Source organism: Sapajus apella, unplaced genomic scaffold (assembly GCF_009761245.1).
Source record: "Sapajus apella isolate SASKATOON/1434 unplaced genomic scaffold, GSC_monkey_1.0 scaffold1537, whole genome shotgun sequence".
Classification (NCBI taxonomy): domain Eukaryota; kingdom Metazoa; phylum Chordata; class Mammalia; order Primates; family Cebidae; genus Sapajus; species Sapajus apella.
This window is the reverse complement of record NW_022438463.1, coordinates 1-11286: the sequence shown is the minus strand read 5'-3', so window position 1 is coordinate 11286 and position 11286 is coordinate 1. Positions and strand designations below refer to the sequence as shown.

General features: G+C 39.9%; 1 long non-coding RNA gene across 1 annotated transcript in view; it reads right to left on the bottom strand.

Annotated features, from left to right (window-relative positions):
* The window catches only part of LOC116546859, a 4077-nt gene extending 1201 nt beyond the window's left edge, over positions 1-2876 (bottom strand). The window contains exon 1 of the long non-coding RNA XR_004266865.1: positions 1771-2876. This is a non-coding gene — a long non-coding RNA (uncharacterized LOC116546859). The remainder of the gene's footprint in view (positions 1-1770) is intronic.
* Between the last annotated feature and the right edge of the window lie 8410 nt (positions 2877-11286).

Here is an 11286-nt window from a genome sequence, read left to right as displayed (position 1 = left end):
TTTTCAACATAGTTATTTTTTTTTTTTCCTTTTTGAGGAAAAAAAAAAAATCACTATGTTGCACAGGCTGGTCTTTAACTTAAACTCCTGAGCTCAAGCAATCTTCCTGCTTCAGCCTCCAAAAGTGCTGGGATTACAGGTGTGAGCCACCATACCCAGCCTACTATTTTTAAATAAACTAGTTGCTTAACTTTTTTTTTTTTTTTTGAGACAGAGTCTCGCTCTGTTGCCCAGGCTGCAGTGCAATGGCGCAATCTCGGCTCACTGCAACCTCTACCTCCTGGGATCAAGCGATTCTTCCTGCCTCAGCCTCCTGAGTAGCTGGGATTACAGGCGCCTACCACCATGTCTGGCTACTTTTTGTATTTTTAGTAGAGACAGGGTTTCACCACATTAGCCAGGCTGGTTTTGAACTCCCAACCTCAGGTGATCCGCTCGCCTTGGCCTCCCAAAGTGCTGCGGTTACAGGCATGAGCCACCTCGTCTGGCCTTTGCTAAACATTAATGAAGCAATACTCAATGGAACCCTTCTAAAGTAGCTTTTACAAATGTCAGCAAGGAATTAGAGCAGCCTGGGTTCTATTCTAGCTTAACCATAAACTAGCATATGATACTGACAATTTGATAAACTTCTGTGGGCTCAGTAACTACACCTGTAAAATGAGACAGCTGGATTAGATAATCTCTAAATCACTCAGCTCTAAAAGTCCAAATTATAACCATTTTATCTCTGTTGCCTTTTCTATTCAATCTTCTATTTCCTCTCTCCCTTAGTACTACTGTGATAAAATGTGATCAAAGAAAAAGTACTTTAATTTTTGTAAATTCAAGGAATCATAAGCCAAATCAGATGACAAAACCAAAATGTCCTCCCAGATATTTATCAAAAAGTAGTCAATTATAGATTTGCTAATGTAATCCTCTACATTTGGTTTTAAAGTTATTTACATCTGAAATTCTTAGATACAGCAACTTCATCAATATATTTAGAAAACGCTCACATGTGATAATTTCTATATATACCTGAAGTTCAATATTTGGTGAAGCATTACTGAAGCAAGTAAAAATGAACCCTGGGCAACAGGATCATCCATTTAAAGACTATAATATTAGAAATAAAATATTTTCAACAAATCAGTATTTTTAAAAATGCAAAGACTTGAAAAGACATTTGATGAGACTTTTTACTTTAGAAACTTATATGCTATAGAAGGTTTTTAATAAATAAATTCTTATTTGTAACTATTTTATTTATTTATTTTTTGAGACAGAGTTTCACTCTTGTTGCCCAGGCTGGAGTGCAATGGCGTGATCTCAGCTCATAGCAACCTCTGCCTCCTGGGTTCGAGGAATTCTCCTGCTTCAGCCTCCTGAGTAGCTGGGATTACAGGCATGAACCACCATGCCCGGCTAATTTTGTATTTTTAGTAGAGACAGGGTTTCTCCATGTTGGTCAGGCTGGTCTTGAACTCCTGACCTCTGGTAATCCACCCACCTCAGCCTCCCAAAGTGCTGGGATTACAGGCATGAGCCACCATGCCCAGCCCTGTTTTGTAACTATTTTAAACAAAGTTTTAGTTTGGCAAGAAAAAAATAATTAGTTCCCAATTATTTATCAAAGGTACTAGAAATCATGATCTGACTTTTAAAAAAACACACACACAAAACAAAAATTCCAAGCAACATTAGGAACAAAAGTAGCACTTGACTGTAAGGAAAAGGAGATGAAGTGAAAGGTTAGATTGAAATACAGTCAATAAAATCTTCTACCTTGGTCCCATTGAATGTCTCGTTTACAATAAGTTGACATCCTTCTACAGCATCATCTCCATTAAACTCCAAAGCAATAACTGGACCTATAAGCAAACCCAAGAAGCATTTTCTTAACACAAATACAAATATATTCTAAATTTAATCTTTTTATTCTTCCCTGAAGAATCTCCAGCATCTTCCTCGAGGGTGAAAGAGAAGGAAGAGGAAAGCAGACAGATGGGACATATCACCTCAGCTGCTTCTTCCTACGCTAATCATAAAACAAATTAACACAGTCTCATAACAAGTAGCTTCAGTACTATTATAGGACTACTGTCACATTTTTAAAGTGTTGTAAATAGTCTGGCTTTTCTGGTTCTCATTCTTCTATAAAAACCACAGAAATTCTACTCATTTAGGAGTATAAAAATAGTTGATAAAATAGCAAATAAGATCAAAAGCAATCCAAGTCAACATAAGTAGGTTTTGCCAGGCAGCCAGCCTTGCTTCCAGCTCTCCTACTTATCAGCCAAGTTCTAGGCCACCAATGATGAAGCTAAGCCAAATAGGAATTGAGGCCAAGCATCAAAAGTAATGATTATCTGAAAGTATTTTCCTTGAATGTGTCTTAAAGCTACATTCTAGAAACACAAAGTTTTTATTTGTTAAATCCTTTTAATATAATATTTGTGCCTCCTTTCTCATATATTAATTTGAAAACATTACAAACCTCCTACAGTGATGGAAAAGTCTTAATCTCCAGGAAATTACAAATTTATTGAATGAAGACATAAACCTGTTAAATAAATACAAAACAACATAGAATAACGAAGTACTAAGTAATGAAATACTAGAATGAATGAATATGAAATTCTAAATTGAATGTAAACATGTGCTACACGACAAGGCACAAGAATGAGAAAGAAAAGATTATACTACATTGGGGACCAAGATAACTGAAGGCTTGTGATATTTTCTTTTTCCTTGGAGGCTTGTGATTTAATACAGGCAACAAATACAGAAAACGCGGGATATAGCGGTCCCTTGGTATCTGTGTAGGATTGGTTCCATTGGATGCTCAAATCCCTTATATATTAATAAAACGGTATAGTATTTGCATATAGCTTATGCACATCCTCCTGCATACTTGATTAAAAATTTATTAAATTTTTTTTGAGACAGTCTTATCCTGTCGACCAGGCTGGAGTGCAGTGGCACAATCTTGGCTCACTGCAATCTCTGCCTCCCGGGTTCAGGCAATTCTCCTGCCTCAGCCTCCCGAGTAGCTGGGACTACAGGCGTGCATCACTGTGCCTGGCTACTTTTTGTGTGTGTGTGTGTATTTTTAGTTGAGATGGGGTTTCCCCATGTTAGCCAGGCTGATCTTGAACTCCTGACCTCAGGTGATCCTCCCACCTCAGCCTCCCAAAGTGCTGGGATTACATGTGTGAGCCACCGTGCCCAACTTAAAATTTTTTTGAGAGATGGAATCTCATGGCTGGGCACAGTGGTTCATGCCTGTAATCCTAGCACTTTGGGAGGCCAAGGCAAGAGGATCACTTAAGCCCCAGAGTTCAAGACCAGTCTAGGCAACAAAGCAAGTCCCCATCTCTACAAAATATTAAAAAATTAGCCTGGTGCAGGGTTGCAGGCCTGTAGTCCCAGCTACTTGAGAGACTGAGATGGGAAGATCACTTGAGCCCAGGAGTTTGAGGTTACAGCAAGCCATGATCATGCCACTGCACTCTAGCCTGGGCAACAGAGCAAGACCATGTCTCAAAAAAAAAAAAAAAAAAAAAAAAGGATATGGGGTTTCACTATGTTGCTCAATCTGGTCTCAAAATCCTGACCTCAAGCAATCCTATTGCCTTCACCCCTGGCCAGGAGGTCAAGAACATTTTATAATAAAACATCCAACCTTACAAAAGAAAAGCTTAAAATCTTAAATTTTCATTTAGAAATGTAAATGTAAACTCATGATCTTTTCTTTTCAAAAATACATAGTTTCTAGCAATGTCCACTGAAAAAGCCTGAAAGAAATGACAACCCAGTAATACACAGTACCTAACATGTATTTCTAAATATCATTCTAAAATGTCATTCACCACTAAAAATAACAAAGTCATCTTAGAAAAATAGATGATTCCATGTCTGGGCCAAGAAATGGATTAAGATCAACCTGGAATATTTTCTTCAGCCAAAAAGTAATAAAGCTACCAAAGGCCAGTGGGCTTATATCAAAAGGAAACAGAAGCCAGCCTGAAGGGGCTCCCAATGGCCAGAGACATAGTGATATAGAAGGAATAATGACTCTAATTTATTAAAAATTACTAAATATATAAAAAGTCATGAGTTCATAATGATACTTAGAAAAGAGAGATCCTCCTTACTACTAGAAGTTTTTAAGGAAAATAAAAAAAGAAGAGAGAAACAAAATTCACTGTATACCAATGGAGGTTGCTAGGACACGAATTCACTACTCTGAACATTGGTGCTTATTTTTCTCTTTATTTATTCTGTTTTTCTGACATGAGCATATTTCAAGTTAACCAAACAGCTCTGGCATACAAGTTCTGTTAACATCTGTTAATAAATGCAGAGGTAATGACAAGATTAGAAAGTAAGTTTGCCAAAAAAAAAAGAGAAAGAAAATATAGAAAACGATCATTTTGCAACTCCTATTAAAATAATTGGTTCAGGCAACAATCATCAGTGGTTTTAGCAACCCACAGAGAAGACTGCAGGAAACTCTACAATAAAAAGATAAGGTTGTCACCATGTGAACCCACCCATTAACCTTAGTATCCCTAAAAGCACAACAATCAAACATTATGTGCTTTCTCAATTAAATAGGAAACAATGCCATCTATGTATTCCTGCTAAATAAATAAATAAACAAACTTGAATGTAAACAAGGCTTTGACCTAACTTCTAGTCTACAAGAAATGTGGAGGAATGAATGAAACAGCCTCATGAATACTACAGGACAACTGACCAAGCTTCTTTCCCAAGACAAAGGCAAGAAGAAGTGGGGGGGAAACACCTGTTTTTAATTGAGTGATATAAGATTAAAACAGCAACCAAATACAGTAAGTCGGTCTATTTTAGATCTGGATCAAATTAACTAAAAACACAAAGAATTATTTTAGTAAGTAGGTAAATTTGCATATGGACTGAGTATTAGAGGATATTAAGGAATTGTTAATTCTGTTATATGTGATAATGCACTGTAGTTACTTAAAACATTTTTAAAATAATGAAATATTTAGGGATAAAATGAAAGGATGAATCGATTTGATTAAAATGTTTTAGCAAACAATGAGATTATTGTTTTTTAAGTATGGCAAAAAGTTGATGAAACTGGGTCATGGGTACACATGGGGTCATTGTACTCTCTACTTTTAGTACATTTGGAAATTTGCAAAAAGAGTTTAAAAAGTATTTTAAACCAAATAAATATTGAACTAAAAAGAAAAAGTTAATAAATGTAGGGTTTCCAGTTTTGCAAAATAGAAAGTTTGAATTAAGGTAGAATATACTTTCATCACTACAAGGAAATATAGTGTGCATGTGTGTATTTAAGTTAGACATTTATTATTAAAAGTTCCAGTCTTTTTATAAAGAACATGTAATCTAGAATTCAGAAATACAATCTTGGTAGAATTACTCAGGTATATAACTTGATTGATGTTCTTTGATTAGAATATGATAAACTTGCAATAAATGACCTAATAATTTTCCAGTAAAAAAGTGGACAAGTGCATTCATTTTTATTAACGTGTGAATAATCTTAGATTTAAAAAGACTACAAGGTTTGTCTTATATGCTTGGCATAGATTTGCAACTTAGTAGTACATGGTGTTCCTAGAACGCAGCTGAAGACCTGGTATGCACAGGAAATATGAGGGGTGGTGCTAGAAGACAGACATCTGTGGAATGACTCACATCCTCTCAAGTTAGGAGGATGGAGGTCTGCTTCCTTAAGAAGCTGGGGATCAGGTGGGGGTGGGGAGACCACTTAACAACATGGGGACCAGTCAGGGGAATCCTCTTATTTCTGCTTTGCATATAAGGAACCTAGAGTAGCCAGGTGAGGCTCTCTAGTTTAATAGAAATCATGGAAAGAGTCTTATGAAGACTCTTTGTAAGTGTTAATAGGGATTTTATCAGCTTATTTTGGTTGCAGTTTCCAATTTTTAAAAATGTTTAGGTAAGGATCTCGATCCAAGATGGCCGTTTAGGAACAGCTCAGGATTGCAGCTCCCAGTGAAAGCGTAGAGGGTGAGTGGACGCCGCGTTTTTATTGCCCACAGACTAGGAAATTCCCGGGCAGAGGTGCTCTACTGTTGCCAGCGCGGCTGTTTCGGCCAGCGCAGCTGTGCCGGCCAGCGCCGCTGCTTTGCCCCGCGCGGCTGCTTTGTCGGCGCCCCGGAGCCGCGGTTCTCCGTACAAAATACACTGGTCCAGGGGCCCTTTAGGCTGGCGATTGGAGCCACGGAAAGTCGCCCATACGCTGGTTCAAAAAGAGGACTGAGCAGACAACCAGGACAGTAGATTCCAGGGCAAAAAAAACCAAAAAAAAGCACCACAAACCTCAGTGCCGCTGTTTAAGCCAGCGCAGTGAGTGGCCGCAGGGGAAAACAAACAGACCCCGGCGCCTCTTCAACAGGCGACTGGAACACCAACTTAAAAAAGGCTCTGAGGCAGGGAGCCAGGCCATCAGGTTCCGCTGGCCCCACCCCCGCAAAAGAACAGCAGCCAGAAACTCTGGATTGAGAGTTTCACAGCAAGCGCAGCTGAACCCGGGACGGTCCAGCTCTGTGGGGGAGGGGTGTCCGCCATTACGGAGGCAGCCCGCCGTTGCCAAGGCAACCCGCCATTGCTGAGGCAGCCCGCCGTTGCCAAGGCAACCCGCCACAGCAGAGACTCCGCCCCAACAGAGGCGGGCCACCATCGCCAAAGCCGTTCTAACTACACCCATAAACAGAACTGCAGGGAAGTTCACTCGGCAGCAGGGTGGAGCCCACAGCAGCTCAGCAAAGCTGCTATAGGCCGACAGTGACTAGGCTGCCTCCTTGCTGGGCTGGGCAGGTCTGAAGGAAAAAAAAAAAAAGAAGGCGGCAGCATAACGGAAACTCATAAATAAAGCCCTAAATCCCTGGGACAGAGCACCTGGGAACAAAAAGCAGTTTATGAGTTCTGCTGCAGCAGACCTAAAAGTACCTGCCCAGCAGCTCTGAATGAACAACAACAGAGCTCGCAGCTCACCATTTGAGCGCCTATAAAGAAGAGACCGTCTCCTCAAGCAGCTCCCTGACCCCTATATATCCAAAAAGACACCTCATAAAAGAGAGATCAGATTGACACTAGGCGGGTATCCTTCTGGGACAAAGATAGCAGAAGAAGAAAACTGGTAACAACCCTTGCTGTTCAGCAGCTGCTGCAGGTGAACCCCAGGCAAGCAGGGCCTGGAGTGAACCTCAGCAGACCTACAGCAGAGGGGCCAGACTGTCAGAAGGAAAACCAAGAAACAGAAATAACCTCATCATCAACAAACAGAACGTCAATCTGAAAGATTTGAGACCCAATCTGAAAGCCAGCAACTACAAAGTCGACAGGTGGATAAATCCTTAAAGATGGGAAGAAACCAGCGCAAAAAGGATGAAAACACCCGAAACCAGAACACCTCTCCTCCTAAAAGGGATCACAACTCCTCACCAGCAAGAGAACAAGGTTGGATGGAGAACGAGTGTGATGAAATGACAGAATCAGACTTCAGAAGGTGGGTAGTAAGAAACTACTGTGAACTTAAAGAACATGTTCTAACCAAATGCAAAGAAACTAAGAACCTTGAAAAAAGATTTGACGAAATGCTAACAAGAATGGACAAAATAGAAAGGAATATAAGTGAATTGATGGAGCTGAAAAACGCAACACAAGAACTTCGTGAAGCATGCACAAGTATCAACAGCCGAATGGACCAAGCAGAAGAAAGGATATCAGAGGTCGAAGATCAACTCAATGAAATAAAACGGGAAGGCAAGACTGGAGAAAAAAGGGTAAAAAGGAATGAACAAAGTCTCCAAGAAATGTGGGACTATGTGAAAAGACCTAATCTACGTTTGATAGGCGTACCCGAATGCGACGAAGAGAATGAATCCAAGCTGGAAAATACACTTCAGGATATTATCCAGGAAAACTTCCCCAACCTAGCAAGGCAGGCAAACATTCAAGTCCAGGAAATACAGAGAACACCACAAAGATATTCGTCAAGAAGAGCAACCCCAAGGCACATAATCGTCAGATTCACCAGGGTCGAAATGAAGGAGAAAATACTAAGGGCAGCCAGAGAGAAAGGTCGGGTTACCCACAAAGGGAAGCCCATCAGACTCACAGCAGATCTCTCAGCAGAAACCCTACAAGCCAGAAGAGAGTGGGGGCCAATATTCAACATCCTTAAAGAAAAGAACTTTCAACCCAGAATCTCCTATCCAGCCAAACTAAGCTTCATAAGTGAAGGAAAAATAAAATCCTTTGGGAACATGCAAGTACTCAGAGATTTCGTCACCACCAGGCCAGCTCTACAAGAGCTCCTGAAAGAGGCTCTACACATATAAAGGAACAACAAGTACCAGCTCAACTAAAGGGCAAAACAGCCAGCTAGCACCAAAATGGCAGTATCAAATTCACACATAACAATATTAACCCTAAATGTAAATGGACTAAATGCCCCAATCAAAAGACACAGACTGGCAAATTGGATAAAAAGCCAAAACCCATCGGTGTGCTGTATCCAGGAAACCCATCTCACATGCAAGGATACACAAAGGCTCAAAATAAAGGGATGGAGGAAGATTTACCAAGCAAATGGAGAGCAAAAAAAAGCAGGAGTTGCAATTCTCATCTCTGATAAATTAGACTTTAAAGCAACAAAGATCATAAGAGACAAAGAGGGACATTACATAATGGTAAAAGGATCAATGCAACAAGAAGAGCTAACGATCCTAAATATATACGCACCCAATACAGGAGCACCCAGATACATAAGGCAAGTTCTTAATGACTTACAAAGAGACTTAGACTCCCACACAATAATAGTGGGAGACTTTAACACCCCATTGTCAACATTAGACAGATCAACCAGACAGAAAATTAACAAGGATATCCAGGACTTGAACTCAGACCTGGACCAAGCAAACCTAATAGACATTTACAGAACTTTCCACCCCAAAGTCACAGAATATACATTCTTCTCAGCACCACATCACACCTACTCTAAAATTGACCACATAATTGGGAGTAAATCACTCCTCAGCAAATGCAAAAGAACGGAAATCGTAACAAACAGTCTCTCAGACCACAGTGCAATCAAGTTAGAACTCAGAATTCAAAAACTAACCCAGAACCGCACAGCTTCATGGAAACTGAACAACTTGCTCTTGAATGTTGACTGGATAAACAATGAAATGAAGGCAGAAATAAAGATGTTCTTCGAAACCAACGAGAATGAAGACACAACATACCAGAATCTCTGGGACACATTTAAAGCAGTCTCTAGAGGAAAATATATAGCAATAAGTGCCCACATGAGAAGCAAGGAGAGATCAAAAATTGACACCCTATCGTCAAAACTGAAAGAGTTAGAGGAGCAAGATCAAAAAAACTCAAAGTCTAGCAGAAGACAAGAAATAGCTAAGATCAGAGCAGAACTGAAGGAGATAGAGACACAAAAAACCCTTCAAAAAATCAATAAATCCAGGAGCTGGTTTTTTGAAAAGATCAACAAAATAGACAGACCACTAGCCAGATTAATAAAAAAGAAAAGAGAGAATAACCAAATTGATGCAATAAAAAACGATAAAGGGGATATCACCACAGATTCCACAGAAATTCAAACCATCATCAGAGATTATTACAAACAACTCTATGCACACAAACTAATAAACCTGGAAGAAATGGATAAATTCCTGGACACTTGCCTCCTGCCAAGCCTAAACCAGGAAGAAGCCGAAACCCTGAACAGACCCATAACAAGGTCTGAAGTTGAGGCAGCAATTAAGAGCTTACCACCCAAAAAAAGCCCAGGTCCAGATGGGTTCACAGCTGAATTCTACCAGACATACAAAGAGGAGCTGGTACCATTTCTTCTGAAACTATTCCAAACAATACAAAAAGAGGGAATTCTTCCCAAATCATTTTATGACACCAACATCATCCTGATTCCAAAACCCGGCAGAGACTCAACAAGAAAAGAAAACTTCAGGCCAATATCCATGATGAACATAGATGCAAAAATCTTCAATAAAATACTGACAAGCCGATTGCAACAGCACATCAAAAAGCTTATCCACCATGATCAAGTAGGCTTCATCCCGGGGATGCAAGGCTGGTTCAACATACGCAAGTCTATAAACGTAATTCACCACATAAACAGAACCAAAGACAAAAACCACATGATTATCTCAATTGATGCAGAGAAGGCCTTTGACAAAATTCAACAGCCCTTTATGCTAAAAACCCTCAGTAAGCTAGGTATCAATGGAACGTATCTCAATATAATAAAAGCTATTTATGACAAACCAACAGCCAATATCATACTGAATGGGCAAAAACTGGAAGCATTCCCCGTGAAATGTGGCACCAGACAAGGATGCCCTCTCTCACCACTGCTATTCAATATAGTATTAGAAGTTCTAGCCAGAGCAATCAGGCAAGAAAAAGAAATAAAGGGCATTCAAATAGGAAAGGAGGAAGTCAAATTGTCTCTATTTGCAGACGACATGATTGTATATCTAGAAGACCCCATCGTCTCAGCCCCAAACCTCCTGAAACTGATAAGCAAGTTCAGCAAAGTCTCAGGATACAAAATCAATGTGCAAAAATCACATGCATTCCTATACACCAATAACAGACTGAAAGAGAGCCAAATCAAGAACAAACTTCCATTCACAATTGCCACAAAGAGAATAAAATACCTAGGAATACAACTAACAAGGAATGTAAAGGACCTCTTCAAGGAGAACTACAAGCCACTGCTCAACGAAATAAGAGAGGACACAAACAGATGGAGAAACATTCCATGTTCATGGTTAGGAAGAATCAATATCGTGAAAATGGCCATACTGCCCAAAGTAATTTACAGATTCAATGCTATCCCCATCAAGCTACCAATGACCTTCTTCACAGAACTGGAAAAAACCACCTTAAACTTCATATGGAACCAAAAGAGAGCCCGCATAGCCAAGTCAATTCTAAGCAAAAAGAACAAAGCGGGGGGCATCACACTACCAGACTTCAAACTATACTACAAGGCTACAGTAATCAAAACAGCATGGTACTGGTACCAAAACAGAGATATAGACCAATGGAACAGAACAGAGGTCTCGGAGGCAACACAACATATCTACAACCATCTGATCTTTGACAAACCAGACAAAAACAAGCAATGGGGAAAGGATTCCCTGTTCAATAAATGGTGTTGGGAAAGCTGGCTAGCCATGTGCAGAAAGCAGAAACTGGACCCCTTCCTGACAC